The sequence below is a fragment of the Scyliorhinus canicula genome, unplaced genomic scaffold, assembly GCF_902713615.1.
Source record: "Scyliorhinus canicula unplaced genomic scaffold, sScyCan1.1, whole genome shotgun sequence".
NCBI classification, from domain to species: domain Eukaryota; kingdom Metazoa; phylum Chordata; class Chondrichthyes; order Carcharhiniformes; family Scyliorhinidae; genus Scyliorhinus; species Scyliorhinus canicula.
The window spans coordinates 191,756-216,226 of record NW_024056029.1 but is presented as its reverse complement, the minus strand read 5'-3'; the positions used below and the strand labels follow the sequence as shown (position 1 = coordinate 216,226).

The 24,471-nt window shown below is 42.6% G+C and overlaps 1 long non-coding RNA gene across 2 annotated transcripts; it reads left to right on the top strand.

The window, feature by feature from the left end:
• Window positions 1-4,095: 4,095 nt before the first annotated feature.
• Window positions 4,096-8,442, top strand: LOC119961703. Of its 2 annotated transcripts, none has more exons than XR_005459724.1 (4): window positions 4,096-4,169; window positions 5,026-5,083; window positions 7,535-7,625; window positions 7,782-8,442. It is a non-coding gene; the product is annotated as an uncharacterized LOC119961703 (long non-coding RNA). The 2 variants fall into 2 exon arrangements; XR_005459723.1 differs by lacking the exon at window positions 4,096-4,169 and adding an exon at window positions 4,379-4,478.
• The last annotated feature ends 16,029 nt before the right edge of the window (window positions 8,443-24,471 follow it).

Genomic DNA, 24,471 nt, shown 5'->3' with positions numbered 1-24,471 from the left:
GAATGTCCAATTCACCTAACAAACATGCCTTTAGGGACTTGTGGAAGGAAATCGGAGCACCCGGAAGAAACCGACGCAGACACAGGGAGAACGAGCAGACTCCACACAATCAGTGACCCAAGCCGGGGATCGATCCCGGGTCCCTAGCGCTGTGAAACAACAGTGCTAACTATTGTGCTACCATGAGAGGGTGAGAAAGAGAGAGAGAAAAGAAAGAAATTCCTCCTCATATCAGTTTGAAAGGTTCGTCCCTTCAGTCAGAGGCTGTGCCCTCGGGTTCTAGTTTCTCCTACTGGTGGAAACATCCTCTCCACTGACACTCTATCTAGGCCTCGCAGTATTCTGTAAGTTTCAATGAGAATGGCATGGTGGCAGAGGGGTTAGCACTGCTGCCTCAAAGCGCCACAGGTTCAATTCCAGTTTTGGGTGGCTGTCTGTCACGTTTGCACTTTGTCCCAGTGTCTGCATGGGTTTCCTCCGGGTGCTCCAGTGTCCTCCCATAGTCCAAAGATATGTAGGATAGGTAGATTGGCCATGCTAAATTGTCCCTTAATAATAATCTCTTATTGTCACAAGTAGGCTTCAATGAAGTTACTGTGAAATGTTAGGTGAAGTGGGGTTCGGGGATAGGGTGGGGGCATGGGCCTAGATAGGGTGCTCTTTCAGAGGGTCCATGAAGACTCAATGGGCTGAATGCCTCCTTCTGCACTTTTAAGATTCTATCCCCCTCTAATCCTTCTAAACTCCATCGATCACAGACCCAGAGTCCTCAACTGCTCCTAATAGAAGTTCTTCATTCCATAACTTCATGGTTTCTGATGGAAATAGGAAGCATTACCTTGAGTATCTGTTCCTTTCTAATAAATAGTTAAATAAATCCCGGCTCTGGGTCACTGTCCGTGTGGAGTTTGCACATTCTCCCCATGTCTGCGTGGGTTTAACCCCCACAACTCAAAGACGTGCAGGTTAGGTGGACTGGCCACACTAAATAGCCCCTTAATTGGAAAAAAAATTATTGGGTACTCTAATTTTTAAAATAAATAAATAAATAAATAGATAGTGAAATAAATGATCAGAACCTCCAACCATGGAGATCTTCACCCTCCTGATCTGGGATCAGTAATCCATTCCGAGGAGACGGTCACTCCCAGCCCCGGATATCACCATTATCCCGATCCGGGATCAGTAATCCATTCCGAGGAGACTGTCACTTCCAGCCCCGGATATCACCATCCTCCTGATCTGGGATCAGTAATCCATTCCGAGGAGACTGTCACTTCCAGCCCCGGATATCACCATCCTCCTGATCTGGGATCAGTAATCCATTCCGAGGAGACTGTCACTTCCAGCCCCGGATATCACCATCCTCCTGATCTGGGATCAGTATTCCTTTCCAAGGTGGCTGTCACCTCCAGCCCCGGATATCACCATCCTCCTGATCCGGGATCAGTAATCCATTCCGAGGAGACTCTCACTTCCAGCCATGGACATCAGCATTCAAACCAGCAGGAACTAGTATTCTCTCCAGTAACTTCTGAATTCTACCGCTTAACTTAAAGACACTTGTCCATTAATCCTGCTTGATTTAAAGATACATGTCCATTAATCCTGCTTGACGTAAAGATACATGTCGATAATCCTGCTTGACGTAAAGATACATGTCCATTAATCCTGCTTGACGTAAAGATACATGTCGATAATCCTGCTTGACGTAAAGATACGTGTCCATTAATCCTGCTTGATTTAAAGATACATGTCCATTAATCCTGCTTGATTTAAAGAGATGTGTCCATTAATCCTGCTTGATTTAAAGATACATGTCCATTAATCCTGCTTGATTTAAAGACATGTCCGTTAATCATCCATGGATCAAAAATAATAACGACAAAATAAGAGATAGTGAAATTAAGGGAATAAACAGGAAGGAGCCTTACAACTGTTATGGGTCACATGTATTTTCTGCCAATTTAGCTGGTGTACCAGATCTAACCTGTTGTCTTTTCATAAACTCTTCAAAATTATCAATGACATGGACCCCCCTTTTTGGGTAAACTCTGACTCCCGGACTAAAATCTTAAGTTTCCAGCATTCATCATTAATCTTGTTGCCTCTAAACACAGTTGTAAAGGAGCCTTCTGCCTGTATCTCTGAGCTTTGAACCATGGAAGAGAGCGACTGTGGCGCGTTTCTTACACACCTCAGTATTAACCCACACATTTCAGTCCTGGATCTGATTGACAGCAGCAAAAACAGCCGAATCAAATCCCTGCAGACACTCACCAAGTCGCTGGTGTTTCAGCACAAGCTGTAAGTCAGTTAATCCATTCCCACTCGGGACAGGTGAACAATCTCTCTCCAGTGTGAATTTGCTGGTGTTTCATTAGACTACTGCTGCTTCAAAAGCTCTGCTCACAGGCAAAATATTGAAGAGATTTTATATCAGAGTGAATTTGTTGGTGTTTCAGTAGGTTATATGACTGAGTGAAGCCCTTCCCACACACAGAGCAGGTGAATGGTCTCTCCCCAGTGTGAATTCGCTGATGCATCACTAGACCATTGCTGCTTCTAAAGCTCTGCTCACAGTACAAAACATTTAAAAGGTTTCATATCAGAGTGAATTTGTTGGTGTTTCAGTAGATGATAAGACTGAATGAATCCCTTCCCACACACAGAGCAAGGTAAACGGTCTCTCTCCAGTGTGAATTCGCTGATGTACAGTAAGTTCAGATGATCGCCTTGAAGCCAGTCCCGCAGTGAGAACACCTGAATGGTCTCTCGTCAGTGTGAACACGTTGATGACAGGTCACTTCCCCGGAGGTTTTAAAGCACTTCCCACAGTCTGGACATTTAAAAGGTCTTTTATCAGTGTGAACTCGCTGGTGTTTCTGCAGGTTAGATGTAGCAGTGAATCCCTTTCCACACAAGGAGCAGGTGAATGGCTTGTCCTCACTGTGAATGCGTTGGTGTCTCAACAGATACTTTTTGCTTTTAAATCTCTTCTCACATTCAGAACATTTGAAAGGTGTCTGTTCTGTGTGAATATACTGGTGTGTCAGCAGACTGGATGACTGAGTGAATCCCTTCCCACAGGTGGAGCAGGTGAATGGCCTCTCCCCAGTGTGACTGCGTCGATGTATTTCCAGTTCAGAAGGGTAACTGAATCCCTTCCAACAGTCCCCACATTTCCACGGTTTCTCCATGGTGCCGGTGTCCTTGAGTCTCTCCAGGTTGAATGACAAGTTGAACTCTCGTCCACACACAGAACACATGGACGGTTTCTCCCCACTGTGAATGGTGTGATGGTTTTGCTGACTATGTAACTGGTTAAAGCTCTTTCCACGGTCAGTTCATGGAACACTTACTGTGTATGTGCGTCTCGGTGCTTTTCCAATCACACTGATGTTTAAAATCTTTTCCCACAAACTGAACAGACAAACATTACTCCTTCCACATTCAAAGACTGTGATATTCAGGTTCGAAAGAATTGAGTGACTCTGTCAGATCCCAATGTGATGTTTGGTTTGAGTTTTCTGTCAGCCAATCCTCTGCTTCTAATATCCTGTAAAAGGAGTTTACAAAAGCCATCACTGTCAGTCCAGGATAGAAATTCTGAACAGACAATTCTAGTTTCTCTGGAACATTTTTCCCTCTCTTGTTCCCCCAAAGCTGTAAATCCCCGTCCCACACACTCTCCCTCCTCCCTGGGCTGAAATCCAAACCCATCTCACCATCTCTTTCCTCCACTCCCAGTTTTCTCCCTCCCTCTCCTCTGCCTGGGTTCAGTTCTCCAGCTCCTGTCTGCAGACTGACAATAAAACCAAAGGGTCTTATTGGGGGGTTTGGGGTCTCCACTCACCCGCCTGAGTCCAGCTTCATACCTGCACTGCGCATGCTCCAGCTCACAATGGCTGGGGAGTGATTGACGGCAAGTGCCGACCAATAGAAAGACGGTAGTTCGGGGTGTTGATTTTCTACGGCAACCGGACGCCCTCTTGGGAAAGGAAGACGCGTCTTTTGTCCTTGCTGCGGAGCGGTGCGGCGGCCATCTTGGTTAGGGATGAGAGAGTGGGCGGATCTTCCTGCCGGGTGACAGGCAACCGGTGACCGCCACCATCTTGGGAATGGAACTCTGGTCTTTTGTGGAGCAGAGTGATGGAACGGCCATTTTGGTATGGGAAGAGAAAGTAGGCGGGGTTTCCGCTCCGGTAACCGCTCCCGGGTCACCCGGCGACCAACGCCATCTTGGGAATGGAGGTCGGGTCTTTTGTTCCTGGCGCGGAGCGTTGGGGCGGCCATGTTTGTATAGTTAGAGAGGGTGGGCGGGGCTTCCCTCTGACGGGTTTTTGGGTCACCTGGCGGCCGTCGCCATCTTATGGCGGGATTTTCTATCCGGGTCTTTAGTGAAGGACAATGAGCTGGAGCTGAGGTTGCAAAGTGTTCAGAGGAAGGTCTGAAATCAGATTTACAGCCAAATATCTGTAAGAACCACAAAGTTCACATTCATTATGTTTGTCAAATGAAACCACAATGCTGCAAACTTTCAGTTCTGAAGAAGAATCAGATTGCATTGGAAATGTTAACTTCCTCTCTTCACAGAAGCTGCCAAACCTGCTGAGGATTTCCACAACTTTCTGTTTTCACTTCACATTTCCACAACTTTCTGTTTTCACTTCACTTTACTCAAATTATTATTATGGTTTTGAAATTGTGTTGCATTACCAGTTCAGAGTAAAATAATTGTCACCATTTAAATGACCAAATCAGTGATATTTATTTGTCTAACTGAGACTGGGCTGTTAAGGAGCAATGTCAGAAATCACTTTTAAGAAAATATAGTGAAATCTGCAATTCTGTTTAGATTCTGTCATTAGAAACTATAAAAACTGAGTTTGATAGAAGTTTGGGAGACGAGAGTATTAATGGTTATAGAATCAAGGGAGATGGATGGATTGAACAAACAGATCAGACATCTGCAAACTGGAGCTTAATGTCTGAGGTTGAACTGATTCTGGTTTTGTTTTGAAGGTGGTGTCGGTTTCCTGTTCTGTCGAATATCTCCACACCTGTGGGTAATTTGCTGGAGGTAAGATAATAATCTTTATTAGTGTCACAAGTAGGCATACATTAAGTAGCCTTGCAGGCTTGAAGGGCCAATAGGCCTCTTCCTGCTGCTATCCTCTATGTATCTTCTATGTATCATTGCAATGAAGTTACTGCGAAAATCCCCTAGTAGCCACACTTCGGCACCTGTTTGGGTAAATTGAGGGAATATTCAGAATGTCCAATTCACCTAACAATTCTCCGCGCGTCGTTCGGAACTTTTGGGAGACCCACGCAGACACTGGGAGAATGTGCAGACTCCGCACAGTGACCCAAGTGGGAATCAAACCCAGGTCCCTGGTGCTGTGAAGTAACAGTGCTAACCACTGTGCTACCGTGACAGGGAAGAGGGCTGGTATAGTGACACAGCCTTGTCTGATCCCAGTCTTCACTGAGATAGTACCTGGTTGTTTCCATTGATGAGGATCATGGCTTGTGTGTCATCGTGGTGTAGGCGGAGGATGGTGACCAAGTTCTGAGGACAGCCAAATTTGAGGAACATGCTGAATATAAGATCACTGACAGCGTGAAGTGTTTTTGTTAAGTCAGAAAAGACCTGTGAGGGACGGCATGTGACGCAGTGGGACTGTGGCGCTGAGGACCCAGGTTCGAATCCTGGCCCTGAGTCACTGTCCATGTGGAGTTTGCACATTCTCACCATGTCTGCGTGCGTTTCACCCCCACAACCCAAAGATGTGCAGGTTAGGTGGATTGGCCACACTACATTGCCCCTTAATTGGAAAAAAGAATAATTGGGTACTCACAATTTATTTAAAAAAAAAGAAAAGACTGTGATTGGTGCTGTTTCTTGCATTTTGCTTGAGTTTGGCACGTAGTGTAGAATGTCTTTGATGCCTCGCGAAGGGAGAAAACCTGACTGTGACTCTTTGCCACTAAGAGGAGATCATTGAGGAGGATCCTGGCAATGATCGTCTCTGTGGCAGACAGCAGGGAATCCCCTTTGTGTAATTACCACAATCTGACTTGTCTGACTTGAATATAGTCACAGTGTCTCTGAGATCCCCCGGCATGCATCAATCTTCCCAGATGAGGAATATGAGATTGTGTAGCTATGCCAGGAGTGTAACCCCGCCATGCTTCAGAATTTCAGCAGGGATTCATTCTGCTCCAGAGGCCATGTTGTTTTTGAGCTGTTGAATGGCTTTTTCACTCTGCTCCAGATGTACCACGGGGACTGAGCCGGACAGGATACTGGGGAATGGACTTGAGGACGTTAAAGCCAGAGTCTCGGTCGAGGGGTTCTTCAGAATGTTCCCTCCAGTGAGCACTGATTGACCCTCTGTCCTTGATGAGTTCCCCTCCACACTTTGCTCTCAGTGGGGTGGGCCATTGACTGCTTAGGCCATCAATTGTGTTGGCAGCGCTGGTGAAACCGTGCATGCCATTGCTTTCCATGAGCTGTTGGCTATCCCTCACTCTTTCTACCTTCTAAAGGCTTTAGAAACTTGGAAAACCTGGAGCAGGCATCTCAAAAGCACTGGAGCAGTACTTCCAGCAGTGCCTTCACAAGATGCTCCAAATCCAGGGGCAAGGAGGGCGATCCAACAGAGGAGAGGTAAAGAGAAAACTGGGAGTGGAGGAAAGAAAGTCGGGGGCAGAGGTTAGTGTCGTGGCCATCACTAAGGAGAAGGTGCTGGGGAAGCTGAAAGGTCTGAAGGTGGATAAATCGCCCAGACCGGATGGACCACACCCCAGGGTACCGAAGGAGATAACTGCGGAGGTTGTGGAGCCATTGGTGGTGATCCTTCAGGGATCACTCGAGTCAAGGGGCCCCCAGAGAACAGGGAAATGGCTAATGTAACACTCCAGTTTAAGAAGGGAAGGAGGTAGAAGATGGGAAATTATAGACCGATTAGACTGACTTTGGTTGTTGATAAGAGTTTAGAGTCCATTATTAAGGATAAGATTACGGAGTTCTTGGAAGTGCATGGCAAATTAAAACTGAGTCAGCATGGCTTCGTCAAGGGGAGGTCATGCCTGCCAAATCTGTTAGAATTCTTTCAGGAGGTATAAGGGAAGTTAGACGAAGGAGAGCCAGTGGATGTGATCCATTTGGGTTTCCAGAAGGTCTTTGACAAGGTGCCGCATAGGAGACTTCGATAAATTAAGAGCCCATGCTGTTAAGTGTAAGATGCTGGCATGGATCGAGGATTGGCTGACTGGGAGAAGGCAGAGAGTGGGGGTAAAGGGGTCTTCTTCAGGATGGCAGCTGGTGACTAGTGATGTGCATCGGGGTTCGGTGCTGGGACCTGTATTCTTGTGCTCAATTTTCGCTAAGAAAAAGATATTAATCCTTTCTGAATTACTATATCCTATAACTTCTTAACTAGTTGGCCACTCTCAGGTCTTCTATCTCTTAGACTCCCTTGCTGATACCAGGTGGGAACTAATCCATTTCAAACTCTTTTTCAAGTTATTATAGGATGCCAAATCTACAAGGAAGAATTTTAACTCACTTACCACTCAATGTCCCTTAAGGGTGTGGAGCTGTTGAGAATGTCTAGGTGAGTCTTTTGGGTAAAAAGCTATTTCAGGTTCCGATTTAAAATAAACCATGGTTTCAGGTTTAGGTTTAAAATAAACCACTGTTTCAGGTTTAGAGTTAAATAAAACTGTTTTTATTTGGCTTTACAAAATCCTAACAATCTTTGTATTTAAAGATCTCTTTTAGCTGATCAGACTCCAAGAGCTCTCTTTAACGATTCTTCTTCTGTCCTGATAGCTGGTGGCTGTTCTTATTCTTCGGCTTTCCAGCTTCTTCTGTTCCCCACGGACCGATGAGCTGACTCGAATCGGATCTGAGAATAAACTCGAACCGAATGCTCTAAGGTTGTCAGTTCTCTGAGTTCTGATTTTGCCACTGGTGATTCGAGGCTTTATACTCTTGAATTTGCCTCTCCAGCACATTTCAACCACAAAGCATTGTCTCATAATTTCCCTTATAGATATGTCACATTTCAATAAAACCTCGCTGTCCTGCACCTGGATGGAGGCTGCGATACATTTTAAAACCATTCGTCTCCTTTTTCCCAAAATATACCCGTCCTGTTCAAGATTGCCACATTTGCAAAACCCCATTTGTTCCCTCTTTCTCAGAAACTAATTTACAGCTATATCCTGTCCACTTAAAATACTAGCAGCTTTCTAACACATCTGTTCCCGTACGTGCTGGCCTCAGAATCTTGTAGCACCTTAAACTTGCCATGTCTCCTTCGCCACTGGCTCCCTTTATTCTCAACGCTGCTATTTATTTCAGAAATCGTTACACTTCCCAAAACAACCAACAGCGATATCCTGTCTGTCTCAAACACTCATGGTTTTCTTAATGACCCTTTCTTATGCCTGTTGTTTTTCTCAAACGTTTGACCTCTGTGCTTGCTAGCTTCAAGCTTTTTTTTATAAAGCGCTCTGATATTCCCTCTTATTTGTTTCTTTATCTATTTTCTATAAGTTTCTTTTACTCTATATTTTTATATGCTTTTATTCTGTTTATTTTGTTCCAAACTACATCTTTTCCATTTTCATTTACACGTTTGATTTAATATATCTGAGAAATCTTTTTGTGTATCCTCAATGTTGTAAAGCTGCAAATAAAGTATGTACTGCAGTCTCAAAATCTGAGTTTTCTGAGCAAATGCGGTGGAACCTTGTCAATTGCGATTTAATGAGGCCCCAAAAATGTGTTTTGGGTGATGGCTGTTAGTGTGCAAAAGTAGATGAGTGTTTGTAGGTTTAAAGAAAACGTTAGCAGCTAATTTGTATTCGCCATTTGCCTTTCTGTCTTCATATACAGTGGTGTCCAAAAAATCTGTTGTGTGTTTGTGTGTAATGACTTTAATTTTAATAGATGGGTGATGATTGTTAAGGATACAAATTGTTCAAAATCTAATTGTGTGTCCAAATACCCCAAATGTCATCTAGATATCTGTAGTAGCAGAATGGCATCTTGGGGCACTTTTTGATGACAGTTTCTTCCTATTCGGCCATAAAGATATTGGTATAGGCCGGTGCAAATATTTTGCCCATTGCTGTACCCTTAATCTGTAGATAATGGTCATTATTAAATTGAAAGTCATTTCTAGTCAGCCCTAGGTGTAACAGTTGAATAAGGATTGCATCCGGTCTATTAGGCTGCGAATATTTAAAAAAAATATTTTTCACCGCCTCAATTCACCTATCGGTCTCAATGTTGGTGTGAAGACTGTGGACATCCATGGTGAATAGCATTGTGTTTGGAGCGATAGTCAGTGATCTAACAATTTCAATGAAATGATATGTGTCTTTAATGTAACTCGAGTGTTTTTGGGCTAAGGGGTTTAGAAATGAGTCAATGTATTCCGGGATCCTATAGGACTCGCTCCCACAGTCTGAAACTGTGGGTCTACCTGGGGGAATTTTATGTGGTACGGTCCATGTTTCCGGATTTTTATGTATTTTTGGGAGGAGGTAAAATATTCATGGTAAAGGTTGAAATTGTTTAAAATAGTCCATTTGTTTCTCAGTAATATAGTGTAAATTGTATAATTGTACTAACAGGTCTGTGATCTGCTTGTATGTTGGTGGTATATTGGGTTGGTAATTTAATATAATATTCAGTATTGTTGAGTAGCCGATAAGCTTCAAAAAGGTATTGTTGCCGATCCATAATAACAATATTATTCCCTTTGCTGGTTTTATAATGAAATGTGAGTTTGATTTTAGCTGCGTGATTGCTTGTCTCTCTGTTCTTGTTAGGTTTTGTTTATCTCTTACTTGTTTGATCTCAGTCATGTCTAATTCAATTTTTTGGAAGAAATGTTGTATTTTCGGGTCTATTTTCTGTTCCGGTGGGTTCCAATCCGATTGGGGTAGGAATGGTTGTTTATCATCTGATGTTGAGTATTCAAAGAAACTCAGAATTTTAATTCTTCTGTAAAATTTTTCAAGGTCTATTTGGATCTGTGTATTATCTGGTTTTTGTACTGGGACAAAGGTTAAACTTTTATTTAAATTTTTTGTTGTATGGTGGTGAGTTTGAATGTGTTTGATATGTGAACTATTGTATTGTCGAGTTTAAATGTTTTTTTTCCCCAGGATTTTTTTGTTACGGTTTGAATGAGTCATCCAATTATTTAGTATAGCAGTGGCTGTTTCATCTGTCTAATGAATGTTGTCTGATTGTACTTGGAAGAATTTGTTTGATATCGCTGGGATAAAAACCTCTTGGTTAATGTATTGATTTAAGGCCATGATTGTTTTTTTTTCTGTTTTTGTGGGCAACTCTTACTGTCATTTAGTTTAGTGACAAGAAGCTGTAGGAATTTGTGTTTTGCTATATTTAATAACATTTTGAGTTTAATCGCGATGGAAAGTTTTGTGTGCGGTTATTAATTCCAATTGAAATTATTTTTTGTGTCAGGGTTGTAATTTATTTAAAATGGTGGTAATATTTTTTTTTTATAAATTTAGATTACCCAATTATTTTTTCTAATTAAGGGGCAATTTAGCGTGGCCAATCCACCTACTCTGCACATTTTTGGGTTGTGGGGGCGAAACCCACGCAGACACGGGGAGAATGTGCAAACTCCACACGGGCAGTGACCCAGAGCCGGGATCGAACCTGGGACCTCAGCGCCGTGAGGCGGTTGCGCTAACCACTAGGCCACCATGCTGCCCTTAAAATGGTGGTAATATGACAAAACTTTGCTCCAGGAAAAGCAGGCGAATTGAATACTTGGATCAGGGCAATATTTAATTTTCGAGAGGTTGGAATCTCCTCTGATGAATATAGATTTCTGTGGCAAAAATCTTTATTCTTGTAATTTGTGTGAAGATGTTGCATTATTGCAACTGTAGTTATATTTTGTATAGTGGTGAATATTGTGTTGGGTGAAGATGAGTGAAGATGGAGTGATTGTGTGGGACTCCCTCTATCTTCTTCTGGGTTCCCAGCTGTGTAGGACCAGGCCAGTGCTTGGATCGCGGCTTTCAATGAGCCCAGTCGACTAGCCCTGGTGTAGGTGATGATGGTGAAACTATGTGATGGGCAGTTAAATTCTCAGGGATGCTTGAGACAGACATTATATGTATTGGTATTTTCTGCTTTATCTGTAATGTTCTCAATGTATCGTCACATGTTGTGTGTTCTGAGATATCTGTATGTGAGGAAAGTGGCCCAAGTCCTTGTATAGTATTTATGGTGGTGTTTAAATAAGAGTCAGTTGATTACTTTGTCTTTTTTATTATTGTTAAATCCTGTGGATCTGAAATGCAATCATTACTTTTGTGGACTGTTGGTGTAATTCATATTTTTATAGGGGTTAATAAGATAGTCTTTGTTTTCCCGTATGCTTTTTTGTGTATGTAGTGTTCCGAACTGTTCAGTTGTGGAAGACATGTTGGTACTGTGGAAGAAATATGAATAGGAAGGTTAGAATGGGTTTCGGGAATTTCATTAGCTGGGTTGGGAAAGTAACGTTTAGTGGTTTTTCGTTCTGGAGATTGATCGACAAGGTATTGGGTAGTAAAAGGTTGAGATTGAGGAATTATAGGAGGGTCATCAAATTGTCGATTGTCATGTTGCTGTGATGTGAAATTGTTTTTAATTCCTCAAATGCTGGATCTTTCTGTAAATTAAAGATGTACTCTTTTGGTTTTTGGATTGTCTTTATTCTGAATTTATTCTTCATTCTTTTTGAAAAAGCTTCCTCGTATCTATGTGTTATCAGTCTTGTGTAATTTACTAAATAATGTTTTTAGGTTTGTTTTGTAGTGTTCAATTAATAAGAATTTAGTACTATAAACCCAATTGTTTGCATTGATTGTTAATCTGTTCGCTGTTACGGTTGTCAAACCTGCAGGTTTGACTGAGTCTATTAGTGACTTTGATAATTCTTTAATACGTTAGGGGTGTCCGTCTTGAGAATAGACAATTGGTGCATCATTTGTATCATCTTTAAAATGATCTTCACTGTTGAAATAAATTCATCCGTCTGGATATAGAGGGGATTCATTTTGCTGGGAGATTTAAAAAAAAACGTTTTTATTGAAGTGTGTAGTTTTTGGCCTCTTATTTGAGACAGAAAATCTCTGATTTAGCTTAATCAAACTAATCCTAGACTTTTAAGTGCTTGAAGTCTATTTATCATTCTAAAAGTGGAATGGAATAACTATAACACTTTTTCTAAAATAATATGGAGTATAAAACTTTCAAATTGAACTTGGAAGAGACGAAAATGTTATTTGGGCTCTTAAAAAAAACTTATCGAATATAAAAATAGGAGAAATAAAATTAAGAAAATAGGTGGCTTGTTCTGAAAAATTACCTCAGAACTTAGGGACACAGCAAAAAAGTTGAGTGCAGCATTTCTGTGGAAACTTCCAGTCATAACTCAGTTTGTGATGTCAGCAAACGTCAAGATTCCTTTTAAAATTATAAATTGAAATTAGGAATATTAAAATGAAAATATCCATTTAAAAATAGTGGACATTAGTAATGATCTGTTTTGATTTATCAAATATGTTTAAAAATGAAATGTAAATGCTAGTTAAGGATATTAAAAAATTATTAATATATTTCCCAAAAACTAACTTTTGTTAACTCTCCCACTATATTATCAGTAAGAACTCCCATTCCTTTCCAGAAATAACATGTCATATATATATTGAAGTGGTTAATAACCTGTCCACACCAAAGAGTTGAGTCAAATTCCATTTATTGACAAAAGCTTTAGGAGACGAGCCTGCACTCCGCAGTGCTCACACTCACCGTCTCAATTTAGCTTGAAGGGGTTACATACATGACCAATTAGGTTCCCCTGGCAACAATTAGCTTCCAATCACATTCCTCTGAAAACATTCGATAACTGATGTCCACAACTCCTTGTTTTCAGTTACAAGAACAGCAGATGTCTCAACAGTAAACGGTTAGTTTGTTCCACTTTTGTATCAGAATTTTGCAGAATCTTCCAATCACATTATTGCAAGCTGCACCAGATCTTTGCAGCATCCCAGTCACATTATTGCAAGCTGCACCAGATCTTTGCAGCATCCCAATCACATTATTGCAAGCTGCACCAGATCTTTGCAGCATCCCAATCACATTATTGCAAGCTGCACCAGATCTTTGCAGCATCCCAATCACATTATTGCAAGCTGCACCAGATCTTTGCAGCATCCCAATCACATTGCAAGCTGCACCAGATCTTTGCAGCATCCCAATCACATTATTGCAAGCTGCACCAGATCTTTGCAGCATCCCAATCACATTATTGCAAGCTGCACCAGATCTTTGCAGCATCCCAATCACATTATTGCAAGCTGCACCAGATCTTTGCAGCATCCCAATCACATTATTGCAAGCTGCACCAGATCTTTGCAGCATCCCAGTCACATTATTGCAAGCTGCACCAGATCTTTGCAGCATCCCAATCACATTATTGCAAGCTGCACCAGATCTTTGCAGCATCCCAATCACATTATTGCAAGCTGCACCAGATCTTTGCAGCATCCCAATCACATTATTGCAAGCTGCACCAGATCTTTGCAGCATCCCAATCACATTATTGCAAGCTGCACCAGATCTTTGCAGCATCCCAATCACATTATTGCAAGCTGCACCAGATCTTTGCAGAATCTTCCAATCACATTATTGCAAGCTGCACCAGATCTTTGCAGCATCCCAATCACATTATTGCAAGCTGCACCAGATCTTTGCAGCATCCCAATCACATTATTGCAAGCTGCACCAGATCTTTGCAGCATCCCAATCACATTATTGCAAGCATAATTAAAACAGAGACCCTTAACTTTAACTTCTCCATGTATAATTTTTACCTTAACAATAATATATTTATACATACATATGTATACGCATTCTAGTCTTATGATGCGGTAAATATTTGTATTTTTATATTTTATATATTTTTGTTCCCTGTATTTTACCTGTGGCTACTACGTCAAGCAGCTAGGTTTGCTTTGGATGGGGATGATTTCTATTTACTGTTCCCTATTTAGGGTTGTAGAATAAAACAACTGTCTTTGCCAATGGTTACTGTAAAAACCTCCTATACTTTTGTGCTATACTGCCACCCTGAAAAACTGCATATCCCATGGAAAGTAAAAGGTTCAAAATTCAAATTAAAAAATTAAAATTTAAAAAAAAAATGTAGCATTAAGACAACTAAACTGTAGACATATATTAAGTAAGGGGTTAAACTAAATTAGGATAAAGGTACGAGTCATTGAGGTTTGGGATAGGGTCGGAACCACTGAAACCATCAGGGGACTGAGGGCTAGACCCTGGGTCAGGTTAGGGTGAAAAATAATTGAATTGTTTGTTTTCGGGTTGTATGTTATTTTATCCAATCCTTTAGGATTGCAATGGCAGTGTCACTTGTCCAATGTATGTTGTTATGTGACACTCTGAAAAGCTCATTTGGTATATTTGGGATGAACATTTTACTCCTGATGAATTGATTTGGGCGACAATTGTCTCCATTTGTGTTTTGGGGAGACTCTGGCTGTAATTTAGTTCAGTGATGAAGAATTTTGTTTTTGGGAATTTCTGTTTTGCTACTTTGAATCGTATTTGGAGTTGTTTAATCGCAGTCGTAGCTCTCTGTGTCCGGTTAAAAATACCAATTGAATATATTATCCTGTGTATTTTGGGATAATGTTTTAGTTTATTTAAAATGGATGTAATATGGATAAATTTGGCTCTGGGGAAACAGTCGAATTGGATGTTGGGGACTGGACAACTATTAATTTTGGAGAGATTGGAGTCCCCTACGGCCAGTGTGGATTTATCTGGAAGAAATAACCATTTTTAATTGTTGTAGTATGTATGGGGGTGTTGTGTCACCATCAATGTGGTTTTGTTCTGTGTGGTAGAAGATACGTCCATGGGTGTTTGTACAGGACTTTTTTTATTTTCATTGGGTTGTCAGCTGTGTGGAACCATGTTTGTGCCTGGATCGGGGCTGCCAGTCGGTTCATATCTGCGGGACAGGTTGGTGTACCTGATGGTGATGAAACTATGTGACTGTGACCAGTAATTGAATTTGAAGAATTAAGCCAGTATTAAATGTTTTGGTGTTTTGTTCGCTATTTTCAATGATGTTGATGAATTCTTAGGAATTATGTTTTTTGAGGTCTTATATTGAGGAATTGTGTTGAAATCCTCAAATTCTGAACTACTGTGTTGGGTCATAGGAGACGTCGTGGTGTTTGTGTTTGTCTCCTGAGGTGGTAGGACCATTTTTGAATTGAAAATGTAATTTTTTTTATTATTTTGGATTTGGAATTCTCTTTACAGTTTATTTTATACCAGCTTTTTGCACTGGAGAATTAGTTGTTGTTGTATTAGGGTTAGGTTATGTCATATAACATACATATGAACATATATTCTGGTGTTATGAAAAGATCAAAATTTATCTTGTTTTTGTTCCCTGTCCCCGACCTGGGGCTACACCTTCAAGCGACCAGGTTTGTTTTTGGGGGGGCGGGGTTAGGGATAGATTTGTGTTTACTGTACCCTAGTTAGGGCTAAGATTAGGGATAGAGTTAGGGTTAAGATAAGGGTGGGGCCAAAGGTCCAAGGTACAAAGCTCAAGGCCCAAGGTATTAGGGTGGGGATCAAGGACAGGGTCCCAGGTCAGGGTTTAAGGTTAAGGTCTAGACTCGGGGGTCAGGGTGTGTGGTCAGGGTATGATGAAAGACTGAGTAAGTGTTGTTATCAAAGGGAATATGTATTCATGTTTGAAAATTCTGTTCATTTTTCATTTTGACGGTTTGGGGACTTTGTTCTAAGATTCAGAATCCAATGTCTTTCACGTCTTTTTCTTTGTGGCGTTGACCATTTGCTATTTGCTTCTAAGCCTAAAATTTGTAATGCATCAAGGCCATGCTCTATAAAATGCATGTTAATTAATTGATGTATTTTCTGAGTATGGATCTGCAATGTCCCGTGAGTCTGGTTCGTGAGGTGTTACCTATTTGGCTGACGTACAAAATGTCACACCTTGTACATCGTACAGCAGAGACCAAATTTTTATGTTGGCAAGTTATTTTTTGTTTTATTGCGGCTACTTTTCCTACTCTGGGATTGTGAATTATAGATGTGATTTTTAAATATTTACAGCTTGTGCAGTTGGTATGTCCGCAATTGTCGGTCTTTTCCAAGGGTAGTTTGCTCTTGACCAAAAGGTGTGGAGGTTATCGACATCCATGGTGAATAACATTGTGTTCGAAGTGATAGTTAGGGATCTAACAATTTCAATGAAAGGATATCTGTCTTTAATGTAACTCGGATGTTTTTCGGCTAAGGGGTTTAAAAATAAGTCAATATATTCCACGATTCTATAGGACTCGCTCCCACAGTCTGAAACTATGGATCTACCTGGTTCTTGCTTCTCTTGTAGGCAGTGACTATATCCCAATGGGCTAATGGAACAATGTCCTGTTGAAATTTCTCAAAATGGTTTTTGAGGAGTTTATTTATTTGTGTGGTTTTACTGCTGTACTGTATTACAAAAGGTATTTTTGAGGACAACGTTTTATTGCTGGAGGGGTTATGTAATTCTGCAAAAAGTTTGACTTAATATATCTAAGAAATCTTTTTGTGTATCCTCTATGTTGTAAAGCTGTAAATAAATTATGTACTGCAGTCTCAAAATCTGAGTTTTCTGAGCAAATGCAGTGGAACCTTGTCAATTGCGATTTAATGAAGCCCCAAAAAATGTGTTTTGGGTGATGGCTGTTAGTGTGTAAAAGTACACGAATGTCTTTCTGTTTAAAGAAAACTTTAGTAGCTAATTTGTATTCTCCATTTACCTTTCTGACTTTATAGACAGTGGTGTCCAAAAAATCTATTGTGTGTTTGTGTGTAATGACTTTAATTTTAATAGATGGGTGATGATTGTAACGGATACAAATTGGTCAAATTCCAAATGTGTGTCCAAATACCTCATATATCATCTAGATATCTGTAGTAGCAGAATGGCACCTTGGGGCACATTTTGAAGACAGTTTCTTCCCATTTGGCCATGAAGATATTGGCATAGGCCGGTGCAAAGTTTTTGCCCATTGCTGTACCCCATAATCTGTAGATAATGGTCATTATTAAATTGAAAGTCATTTCTCGTCAGCCCGAAGTGTAATAGTTGAACAAGGATTGCATCCGGTCTATCAGGCTGCCAATATTTCTTCAAAATATTTCTCACCGCCTCAATTCCTCTATCGGTCTCAATGCTGGTGTGGAGGTTATCGACATCCATGGTGAATAGCATTGTGTTCGAAGTGATAGTTAGGGATCTAACAATTTCAATGAAATGATCTGTGTCTTTAATGTAACTCGGATATTTTTGGGCTAAGGGGTTTAAAAATGAGTCCGTATATTACACGATTCTATAGGACTCACTCCCACAGTCTGAAACTATGGGTCTACCTGGGGGCATTTTATGTGAAACATTTTATGTTTCGGGATTTTTAGGTATTTTTGGGAGGAGGTAAAATATTCATGGTAAAGGTTGAAATTGTTTAAAATAGTCCATTTGTTTCTCAGTAATATGGTGTAAATTGTATAATTGTACTAACAAGTCTGTGATCTCCTCGTATGTTGGTGGTATATTGGTGCTGGTAATTTAGTATAATATTCAGTATTGTTGAGTTGCCGATAAGCTTCAAAAAGGTATTGTTGCCGATCCATAATAACAATATTATTCCCTTTGCTGGCTTTATAATGATATCTGAGTTAGATTTAAGCAGCATGATTGCTTGTCTCTCTGTTCTTGTTAAATTTTGTTTATCTTTTACTTGTTTGATCTTTGTAATGTCTGAGGTAATTTTCTGAATAAAATGTTGCATTTTTGGGTCTATTTTCTGTTGTGGTGGGTTCCAATCTGATTGGGGTAGGAAGGGTTGTTTGGCTTCTGATGTTGAGTATTCAAAGAAACTCAGAATTTTAATTCTTCTGTAAAATCTTTCAAGATCTATTTGAATTTGTGTATTGTCTGGCTTTTGTACTGGGACGAAGGTTAAACCTTTATTTAAAATCTTTTCTTGTCTGGCGATGAGTTTGAATGTGTTTGATATGTTAACTATGGTATTGTCGAGACTAAGTGGTTCATTTTGCAGGCTTGTTTTGTTATCGTGTAAATAGAACAAAGAACAAAGAAAAGTACAGCACAGGAACAGGCCCTTCGGCCCTCCAAGCCCGTGCCGACCATTCTGCCCGACTAAACAACAATCTTATGCACTTCCTGGGTCCGTATCCCTCTATTCCCATCCTATTCATGTATTTGTCAAGATGCCCCGTAAACCTCACTCTCGACCCTGCTTCCACCACCTCCTCCGGCAGCGAGTTCCAGGCACCCACTACCCTCTGTGTAAAAAAAAAAACTTGCCTCATACATCTCCTCTAAACCTTGCCCCTCGCACCTTAAACCTATGCACCCTCATAATTGACCCCTCTACCCTGGGGAAAAGCCTCTGACTATCCACTCTGTCTATGCCCCTCATAATTTTGTAGATCTCTATCAGGTCGCCCCTCAACCTCTGTCGTTCCAGTGGGAACAAACCGAGTTTATTCAACCTCCTCTCCTCATAGCTAATGCCCTCCATACCAGGCAAAATCCTGGTAAATCTCTTCTGCACCCTCTCTAAAGCCTCCTCATCCTTCTGGTAGTGTGGTGACCAGAATTGAACGCTATACTCCAAGTGTGGCTGAACTAAGGTTCTATACAACTGCAACATGACTTGTCAATTCTTATACTCAATGCCCCAGCCAATGAAGGCAAGCATGCCGTATGCCTTCTTGACTACCTTCTCTACCTGTGTTGCCCCTTTCAGTGACCTGTGGACCTGTACACCTAGATCTCTCTGACTTTCAATACTCTTGAGGGTTCTCCCATTCATTGTGTATTCTCGACCTGCATTAGACCTTCCAAAATGCATTACCTCATCCAAATGAGTCATCCAATTATTTAGCATAGCAGTGGCTGTTTCATCTGTCCAATGAATGTTATCTGACTGTACTTGGAAGAATTTGTTTGAAATTGCTGGGATGAAAGAATGTTGGTTAATGTATTGGTTTAAGGCCATGATTGTTTTTTTCTGTTCTTGTGGGAGACTCTTACTGTAATTGAGTTCAGTAATAAAGATTTCAGCTTTGGGGAATTTTGGTTTTGTTGTATTTAATAAAATTTCGAGTTGTTTAATCGCGGTGGAAAGTTTTTGTGTGAGATTATTAATGCCAATTGATAATACTTTTTGTATTTCCGAATGGGGTTGAAATTTATTTGAAATGTTACCAATATGAGAAAATTGTGCTCCAGGAAAACAGTCGAATTGAATACTTGGATCTGGGCAATGTTTAATATTCGTACGGTTTGAATCTCCGATGATTAATATAAATTTTTGTGGCAAAAATGACCAATCTTTATTCTTGTCATTTGTGTGAGGATGTTGTGTCATTGCAATTGTAGTTATATTTTGTATCATGGTGAGTGTTGTGTCAGGTGAAGATGAGTGAATCTGTAATGACTGTGTGGGACTACCTCTATCTACTTCTGGGCTCCCAGCTACGTAGGACCAGGTAAGTGCTTGGATCGGGGCTTTTAAAAGACCCAAATGGCTAGAACAAGCCGGTGTAGGTGATGGGTGTGAAATTATGTGATCAGTAGTACGGGCGTTGTAGTTGTTGACTCTGAGAGTGTGTTGTCTGGAGCTTCGGTCCAGCGTGTCGTCGACGGTTGAGGGGTGGCGGTAGGAAGGGGGTGTGGATGGCGGCAGTGTAGGCGCGGGACAGTACAGGAGCCCCAGGGATTCGGGGGGTTGCGATAGGCAGTGGGGAGGGGGGCATGTTGACATGGGAACCAGCGGGCGGCAGGTCCCGGAGGGAGACCGTATCTTGCCGTCCGTCTTCGTGTGCGACGTCTGCATATTGGGGGTTGGCGTGCAGCAGCTGGACCCTCTCGACCAGGGGGTCGGGCCCCTAGTATGCTTCCGGAGAAGGACCGGTCCCGGAGTTGTCAGCCAGGATGGAAGTGAGACCCTGGAGATGGATTTCCTAGGGAAGACAAATAAACGGTCGTGAGGGGTCTTGTTGGTGGCTGTGCAGAGGAGCGATCTAATGGAGTGGAGCGCGCCGGGGACGAACTCCTGCCAGCGGGGGGGGGTCAGGAGACTTCTAGATCTGAGGGCCAGAAGTACGGCCTTCCATACCGGCGCGTTCTCCCTCTCCACCTCCCCGTTTCCCTGCGGGTTGTAGCTCGTAGTCCTGCTCAAGGTGGTGCCCTTACTGAGCAGGTACTGACGCAGCTCATCGCTCATGAAAGAGGTGCCCCAGTCACTGTGGACGTATGCAGGGAAACCGAACAGGGTGAAAATGCTGTGCAGTGGCTTTATAACAGTGGCCGTGGTCATGTCAGGACATGGGAGAGCGAAGGGGAAGCGGGCGTACTCGTCAATGACGGTCAGGAAGTTTATATTGCGGTTGGTGGAAGGGAGGGGCCCTTTGAAGTTGATACTGAGGCTCTCAAAGGAACGGGAGGCCTTTACCAGGTGGGCCTTGTCTGGCCGATAGATGTGTGGTTTGCGCAATCCTTCGTCATGGCCCTGACCTCCTCAGTGGAGTAGGGCAAATTGTGGATCTTAATAAAGTGGATAAGCCGAGTGACCCCCCGGGTGACCGAGGTCATTGTGGATAGCCCGAAGTCGGTCATCTTGCGCGTTGGCGCATGTGCCGCGGGACAGGGCATCTGAGAGTTTGATCCTCCACCTCAAGGTTTTGTCATTTTTTATTTTGCCCCGTTGTGCGTTGTCGAACATAAAGGCTACCGACTGTTGGTCGGTGACGAGGGTGAACCTCCTACAGGCTAGGTAGTGCCTCCAATACCGCATGGCGTCCACAATGGATTGCGCTTCCTTCTCGACGAAGGAGTGTCGAATCTCGGAGGTGTGGAGGGTTCTAGAAAAGAAGGATGATGGCCTGCCCGCCTGGTTGAGGGTGGCGGCCATGGCGAAGTCTAACTCATCGCTCCCTACTTGGAAGGGGACGGACTCGTCCACCACATGCATCGCGCCCTTAGTGATATCGGCCTTGATGCGGCTGAAGGCTGAGCGGGCCTCAGCCATCAGGGGGAACACAGTGGCTTTGATAAGTGGGCGGGCTTTGTCCGCATAGTTGGGGACCCACTGAGCGTAATAGGAGAATCGAGCCAGGCAGCGTTTGAGGGCCTTGAGGCTGTGGGGTAGGGGAAGTTCCATGAGGGGGCGCATGCGGTCAGGGTCGGGCCCTAGGACCCCGTTTTCCACGACATAGCCGAGGATGTCTAGCCGGGTTGTGCGGAAAACGCACTTTCCTTGTTATATGTGAGGTTGAGGGATTGGGCGGCCTGGAGGAACCTCTGAAGGTTGGCTTGTGCTCCTGCTGACCATGGCCGCAAATGGTAACATTGTCCAAGTACGGGTATGTAGCCCACAGCCTGTACTGGTCCACCATTCGGTCCATCGTTCTCTGGAAGACCGAGACCCCATTAGTGACACCGAAAGGGACCTTGAGGAAGTGGAAGAGTCGGCCGGCTGCTTCAAAAGCAGCGTAGTGGCGATCTTCCGGGCGGATCGGGAGCTGGTGGTAGGCAGACTTCAGATCTACCGTGGAGAACACCCGGTCCTGTGCGATCTGGTTGACCATCTCTGCTATGTGGGGGAGGGGGCGCGCATCAAGTTGCGTGAACCGGTTTCTGGTCTGGCTATAGTCCACAACCATCCGATTCTTTTCCCCGGTCCCGACAACCACCACTAGTGCTCTCCAGGGGCTGTTGCTGGCCTCGATCAACCCCTCCCCTCAAGAGTCGCTGGACCTCCGACTTGATAAAAATCATGTCTTGTGCACTGTACCGCCTGCTCCTGGTGGCGACGGGCTTCCAGTCGGGGGTGAGGTTCGCAACGAGCAAAGGGGGGGTGACCTTAAGGGTCGCGAGACTAGGTACAGTGAGGGGGGGTAGGGGGTCCGCGAACTTTAGGGTCAAGCTTCGGTGACTGCATTGGAAGTTGAGTCCAAGCAGTAGGGGGGGGGGGCGCAGAGGTGACGGACGACATATTGGCTCTAGGGAAACAGTCAAATTGGATGTCGGGGACTGGACAACTATTAATTTTGGAGAGATTGGAGTCCCCTATGGCCAGTGTGGATTTCTTTGGAAGCAATAACCATTTTTAATTGTTGTAGTATGTATGAGGGTGTTGTGCCATCATCAATGTGGTTTTGTTCTGTGTGGTAGAAGATTGGATTGGATTGGATTTGTTTATTGTCACGTGTACCGAGGTACAGTGAAAAGTATTTTTCTGCAAGCAGCTCAACAGATCATTCAGTACATACGTCCACTTTGGGTGTTTGTACAGGACTGTTGTTATTTTCATTGGGTTGTCAGCTGTGTGGAACCATGTTGGTGCCTGGATCGGGGCTGCCAGTCGGTTCATATCTGCGGGACAGGTTGGTGTACCTGATGGTGATGAAACTATGTGACTGTGACCAGTAATTGAATTTGAAGAATTAAGTGAGGCGATCGAAGCCGGTATTAAATGTTTTGGTGTTTTGTTTGCCATTTTCAATGATGTTGATGAATTCTTAGGAATTATATTTTTTGAGGTCTTATATTGAGGAATTGTGGTGAAATCCTCAAAATCGGAACTACTGTGTTGTGTCAGAGGAGATGTCAGGGTGTTTGTGTTTGTCTCCTGAGGTGGTAGGTTCATTTTTGAATTGAAAATGTAATTTTTTTTTTATTTCGGATTTGGAATTCTCTTTAAAGTTTATTTTATACCAGCATTTTGCACTGGAGAATGCTTCTTGTAAGTTGTCCCTATTGTCAATTTTTTCTAATTTATCGAGCAATATTTTAAAATTTGTTGTGTAGTGATCAATTAGAATCATTTCAGTGTTTTGGGCCCAATTGTTTGCGTTAATAATGTTGTAATTATTTCAATTGTCACCCCTATGGGTCGAATTGAATCAACTAATATCTTTGATAATTTCTTAATACAGATCCTCACCACCCTCTATGTGAAAGAATTTTCCCTCTGGTCTCTTTTGTGTCTCTCCCCTCTCATCTTAAACCTATGCCCTCTAGTTCCAGACTCCTATACCTTTGGGAAAAGATACATACATACAGAGAAGATAGGAGCAGGAGAAGGCCTTTTGGCCCTTCGAGCCTGCTCCGCCATTCATCACGATCATGGCTGATCATCCAACTCAATAACCTAATCCTGCTTTCTCCGCATAGCCTTTGATCCCATTCTCCCCAAGTGCTATATCTTGCCGCCTCTTGAATATATTCAAAGTTTTAGCATCAACTACTTCCTGTGGTATTAAATTCCACAGGCTCACCACTCTTTGAGAAGAAATGTCTCCTTATATCTGTTGGAAATGGTTTACCCTGAATCTTCAGACTTTGGCCCCTGGTTCTGGACACTACTATCATTGGTAACATCTTCCCTCCGTCTACCCTGTCTAGTCCTGTTAGAATTTTATAAGCCTCTATGAGATCCCCTCTCATTCTTCTGAACTCCAGCGAGAACAATCCCGACCTCGTCAATCTCTCCTCATATGACAGTCCCACCATCCCTGGAATTAGTCTGGTAAACCTTTGCTGCACTCCCTCGAGAGCAAGAACATTCTTCCTCAGAGATGGAGACAAACTGCACACAATACTCCAGATGTGGCCTCACTAAGTTCCCTGTATAATTGCAGCAACACATCCCTGCTTCTGTACTCTAAACCTCTCACAATGAAGGCCAACATACCATTAGCATTCTTTACCGCCTGCTGCACCTGCATGCTTACCTTCAGCAACTGGTGCACAAGGACACCCAGGTCCCGCTGCACACTTCCCTCTCCCAATTTACAACCATTCAGGTAGTAATCTGCCTTCCTGTTTTTGCTTCCAAAGTGAATAACCTCACACGTATCCAAATTATACTGCATCTGCCAATGATTTGTCCACTCACCCAACCTGTCCAGATCTTGCTGTAGCATCCCTGCATCCTCGTCACAATTTGCCTTCCCACCTAATTTGGTATCATCTGCAAACTTTGAGATGTAACATTTTGTTTCCTCATCCAAATCATTAATGTATTTTGTGAATAGCTGGAGTCCCAGCACCGAACCCTGTGATATCCCACTAGTTACTGCCTGCCAATTTGAAAAGGGCCAATTAATCTCTACTCTTTGTTGCCCCTCTGCCAACCATTTTTCTATCCACCTCAATGCATTTCCCCCAATCCCATCCTCTTTAATTTTGCACAATAATCTCTTCTGTGGGACTTTGTCAAACGCCTTCTGACAGTCCAAATATACCACATCGACTGGCTCCC